Here is a 5,622-nt window from a genome sequence, read left to right as displayed (position 1 = left end):
TTTGGGGGGGGGGGTGCCCTTGCTTTGCTGGTGCCCTAAGCACATGCTTAGTCTGCCTATTGGGTAATCCAGCCCTACTTCTGGGAAGATCAGCACTGCAGAAGTTGATCTTCCGGAGTAAGGACCTACTAAAGCGAACACGGAGAGCACACCCGTTGACCACAGTACTTCTTGGAGTTGTGAGGAGTAAGGGAAGTTTACAGAAAATTTTCTCCCATCGACCTCCCACAATGGGGCCACCCCAGATTCAGTTTAAGGTACATCAACTCTAGCTGCGCAATTCTCTTAGATGGAGTTATGTATCTTAAGTCGAATTTCTGGCATAGTGTAGACCTCTGGAGTGTGTGTTTAGAGTAGGTCCTCTAAAAGTTTGCCAAATTGAGTGCATTTTTAGTAAACAAAATAGCTATTTTGGCTTTGCTGATCTCTTGCTGCAATTCTAGGTCAAAATTTTAAACTTGAAAATTGGATTCAAATACCTCTTCCATAATAATGATATACTATATTAAGCCATCACACATAACTACATGTATATATTATAATCGACTTCTGTGACAGCTATGTGGTGTCTGGTAGCAGTGTTGTAGTTAAAGATTTGTCGGCATTGCTATTCAGGGTTTCTAGCTTTGTTGGATGAATTCCTGGAGGTTTCATCACATGATATTATCTTTAAAGATTAAACCTTAATTCCTGGAGATTCCAGGACAATCCTGGAGGTTTGGCCCCCTGTTGCTATTAGAAATTCCCAAATTTTCAGGGTTTATCATGCAGCTTTACAGTGCAGTGCTCTAATTTTGCACCACTTACTTGTATAAGTACCACATTAATTAATCACTTCAGTAAACGATCCAGGATTGGGCCCTAATTTGAGAATAATATTTACAGAATTAAAATGTATCTTAAAGGCACATTTCTTTCATTTTTCCCTCCATATATAAAACAGAGAAGCATAGAGGCTTCCAGACAGATAGGCTATCCCCTTATTTAACACCAATTAGTTTTCAGTGTAAAAAACAGGAAATTTATCAAGAGATTAGTCATTACTGTGGTGTGAGAATGTTTGCTATTTTGAAAAAGATCTCTGAAATGTGGTTGAGATGTTTATCTTGCTTGTGTGCTTCAGCCAGTACTTTTTGTAAAGTATCCTGAAGCATTTTACTAAAAATATTACTTGAGATGTTGAGTATAATATACTTTCCACGGTATGCATTTGCTGAGAAACACAAAACCAACTCCAAAATAGAGGCACTGATTGCATCAAAGGATCGAGGAGGTGGAGCACCTGTTAGTCCTGAGGTAATTCTGCAATTGTTGCATTTGGAGCCATAGTAAAATTGCAAAATTCCCCGAGGACTGACCTGTGTACCAGCAGACACATTGGTGCTCTAAGAACTGGATCCATCCTATCCTGATAACTCCATTAGCCAGATCCACATTATATTATGTGCCACAACTCTTGAGGCACTGATGCCTCCATAGGAGTAGAGCAAGCAGAACATTTCTGGAGGATGCTTCTTTAATAAAAAATGCAGATTCAGATCTACAGAAACATTTAGCAAACTCATGCTGAATTCAACACAAATTTGACATTCGGTTCACCAGTGAAAAAATAAAATTACATTAAATCTGAGTGATGCAACACAAATTTTTAAAATTTTCAGTCCCAAAAGATCAGTTATTCTCATAGTCTCTCACTTTCCTATGTAAAGCTAAGGGCAGCTGAGGCTAATGAAATGTTCTAGCTGCCCATAAGCAGCAACATTAGCCAGTGGGAATGCTTGTGCATCACTAGGGTCAGTAAAATAAAATTTTAAAAAAATGAACAGAGATACCTATCTCTTAGAGATGGAAGGGACCTTGAAAGGTCATTGAGTTCAGTCCCCTGCCTTCACAGGAAGACCAAGTACTACCCCTGACAGATTTTTCCCCAGATTCCTAAATAGCCTCCCCAAGGATTGAACTCACCACCCTGGGTTTAGCTAGTGAATGCTCAAACCACTGAGCTATCCCTCCCCCTGAAACTCAGGCTGGCTTCCCTGACTGGGAAATGAACCCAGGCTGCAGCAGTGAAAGTGCTGAATCCTAGCCACTAGACCACCAGGGAATCAAGTACTCCACTGCAACGCTATTTCAGGATACTGGAGTATCCTGAAATAGCTATCCCACATCTTCACAGCAAGTCCGTTAATTCGAAATATAATTGGCTCATTAGTCTAATGTCCCTGTAAACCTTATTCCACGAGGAGTAAGGGACATATTGGATGAGTGGGTTATTTTGAAATTTGGCGCTGTGTAAATAGCACCAAATTACGTAATAAGCTATTCTGAAATAAGATCAAAATAATATATGCAATTTGCGTAGCTCAGATTGCATATCTTATTTCAACCTACAGTGTGGGGTAGTCGAGCCCTGAGGCAGTAAAGATGCAGGTGTGTGGGCACTAGTGAGGTGCTGGTGTACCCCTGTTACTCAAGGTACTGCCGAGATGTGGCACCTGGATGCTGAGGTGGAGGAAGCATTGGCATGTGGAGGAAGCAATGAAGGAACTGGTGCACAAAACGCTTGAGGTGCTTGTTAGCTGAGCTGTCTGTCTACTATCACTGGGGTGTTTGTGTTTGGAGGAGGAGAAGGAAGCACCAGCGTGTCAAGAAAATGGAGGTATGGGTGCATCACATCTCTCAAGGTGCCCATGAGCTCAGGCATTTGTGCACAAAGTTATTCAGGACACCCAAGGAGTGGAGGTGCTGGTTGCACTGAAGGGCTGAGGCAGTGGAGTGTCTGTGGACCGGCTTCACACACTAGATCAGGTTCACTCAGGCAAAAGTCCATCCTGATAAAAGTCTTGGCTCAACAGAGCCACACAGCTAAGTCATTGTCACTTTGCACAAAGTAGCTGTTATCAACACATCAAGTTCAGCAGTCAAAGAATCTGTAGGAGAGAAATAAAAAAGAAAATCCCAACACAAAGATTATCAGCAGCCACTGAAGGCTTAGGTTGAATAACTGAAAAGAGCATTGGGAAACTTTAACTCGGTGACAGGGACCGGTAGGAAGACAAGCTCCCAGGAGTGCTAGCTCTGGAAATTGCTAACATCCAAGCCTTAGGCAGGAGCCACAAAGAAGAAAGCCCACTTGCTGAACAGCTAGTACCTCAGGCAAGTCTTAGAAAGGCTAAATTAATATTTCAGTGCAAGTGATACCAAGAGCTGAAGGGAAGAGGATGCCTCAGATTAATGAGGCTGACTGGGAATCAAGGAAATAATGACAAAAACATGAACTGCAGCAATAACAGCTAGACCAGGGCTAAAATGTTCTTGGGCCTGAGATACCTGAGGTTAGAGAATGCTTAGTAGGACAAAGCCCTCAAGTCATCCTGCAGATCCTCAGATGGTCAAAAATCTCAAGAGCTAAGAGAGTTTCACTGATTTGCACTGGAGGATGAAACACAAGAGTAAAAATCCTGAATTGATTGAATCATTAGAGAAAAAATAAATTGACACCCAAAAAGTAAATTTATGAACCCAGAATAAACTGACAAAATCCAGGAAATAAATTTCTCAATTTATGTAAATTTACTTCATTTTATAGTTCTTTTGCCATGAACCAGGTGTCCAAATTTTGACCAGCTGAGAGATCCATTAGCAATTTGACCAGACCCAAGCCTAATTTACTTAAAAGGAGTACACTGCAGCCATCTTTAATATAGATGTGTGTTTTTAGGAGACTAGAGATCCTGACATGCAACACTATATGTTGATTCAAACAGCCTTTGTGCAAATTGGTATGGAGCACTGCCTGGTGAGATCTCCATATGCCTCTCTTCCACAAGGTGTGGGCCTCATTTGGCCACCTCTGAAGTAGAAGGGGGGAAAAAGAGTCCAAATAGCTCTGAAATTTTAATAGGTTCTTCAACGAAGTATTAAAATCATATTTACAACTTTATGCAGATCATAGATTATGCAGTGATATTCAGAAGAAAAATTAAATGAGGAAAAAAGAACAAATGTTTATGCATAGTTTATCATTCATGTCATTTTAGAAAAGTGTTCTATACTCCAAAGAAAGAAACAGTAACTCAAGCGCATAGCAGTATATTTATTGTTTTCCTGCAAAGTAATTATCCATCACCACATCATAACATAATTGCAAAAAGAAAGAATATTTTACACTGAAGTATTAGAGAAATGTAATACTTTCCAAGACTTTTGACAGCCCCACATCTATAATTTCTAGGGGTAAGCAAAAAGTAAAATGTAAGATAAATACAAAATTCACGTTCTGACCATAAAGACAAGCCATGTATCTTCAATAAAACTAATAGCATCAATTATAGTCTGAACACAAAGTTTTAATCCTGAGTTCACTGACTCCTCCGATTCCTCCTTGATAAATTCTTTAGAGCCTTACATCTCACCTAAGAATTGTCAAACCATATCAAACCAATAGTCCATCCAATCTAGTATCCTGTCTTCTACAATAGCCACAACTTTATCCTATAGGGAAAGGCGTAAACTCACTTCCCTAATAGACAATTGTGCAATAACATGATTATGTGCAGAGCTTCTTCCTAACTTCAGAATGTTAGAGGTTGGTTTATGTCCATTAAACGTTTTTATCTCAGCATAACTGGGGACTGCATCTTAATGTGGTGGGAAGTCTTCTGAGCAGGGCTGGATTAAGGCATGGGCTAGCTGGGCAGCTGTCTGGGGCACCAACCTATGGGGAGGCGCCTGATGGCCATCAGGCGCCGCACGCCCGACTCCCGGATCGCGGGCTGCAGCAGCTCCCAGCAGCCACCCTACAGTGGCCGCCCGGGGCGGCGGCCGCGTTAACCCCTGCAGCACCAGCCTGCAGTGCCCTTCCCCCCGCAGCCACGGGGCCCTGCACAGCCAGGCTCAGCCTGCCCCGAGTGGTTCCGGGCTGTATGCCAGCGGCGGTAGCCGGGCTGAGCCGGGCCGGGCACATGTGTCCTGCTGCCACCAGCTCCACGCACCCTCCCACACATGCCGGGCGGGGGCAGGGCCGCGCATGTGCCCTTCCCCACTCGCCGGCACAGGGCCGGGGCCGCGCATGTGCCCTCCCCCAACCCAGGGCACAATTAAACTGTCTGCCGGGGGCACCAGAATGGCTCGGTCCAGCCCTGCTTTTGAGTTCCAATAACACAGAACTGTGCTATTGGGAGCTCTAACAATTGGTAGGACCAATCAAGCCAGAAGGTCAAAGAGGTGAGATCAGACAAAAAGCAACCTACCTGGCAATTGGCTGAAACCAAGTTCTAAGTAGTATTCAACTAATTTAGCCAAAGTCAAGAAAAGAGTCTGAGCATAGAAAAGAAACGTTTAATAAAAGGGAGGGAAGTAATGTTGCATTAATTTGGGAAAACATCACAAAATTCATAAACAAAAGCCTAAGTACAAGTAACACCCCAGAGAGGTTTAGCAATGTCCTTTTCCTCTCAGGTTATTAAATCCAGCAATCTAAATGCAGGCCCGTGTTACCCCAGAGTCTCAGTACCAAGCATTCACACCCTTGTGGTTCACGTTTACAAAAAAACCACACACACCCTAGAATTCCAGTGTTCGGGCCTGAAATGTCCCTTTCACATGCCCAATTCTTCACTG

The 5,622-nt window shown here is 42.8% G+C and overlaps 1 non-coding gene across 1 annotated transcript; it reads right to left on the bottom strand.

Annotated features, from left to right (window-relative positions):
• Positions 1 to 2,032: 2,032 nt before the first annotated feature.
• TRNAE-UUC (transfer RNA glutamic acid (anticodon UUC)) lies at positions 2,033 to 2,104 on the bottom strand. The gene has a single exon. It is a non-coding gene; the product is annotated as a tRNA-Glu (tRNA).
• Between the last annotated feature and the right edge of the window lie 3,518 nt (positions 2,105 to 5,622).

Source organism: Pelodiscus sinensis, chromosome 2 (assembly GCF_049634645.1).
Source record: "Pelodiscus sinensis isolate JC-2024 chromosome 2, ASM4963464v1, whole genome shotgun sequence".
Classification (NCBI taxonomy): domain Eukaryota; kingdom Metazoa; phylum Chordata; order Testudines; family Trionychidae; genus Pelodiscus; species Pelodiscus sinensis.
This window is presented reverse-complemented; position numbering and strand designations above follow the sequence as displayed.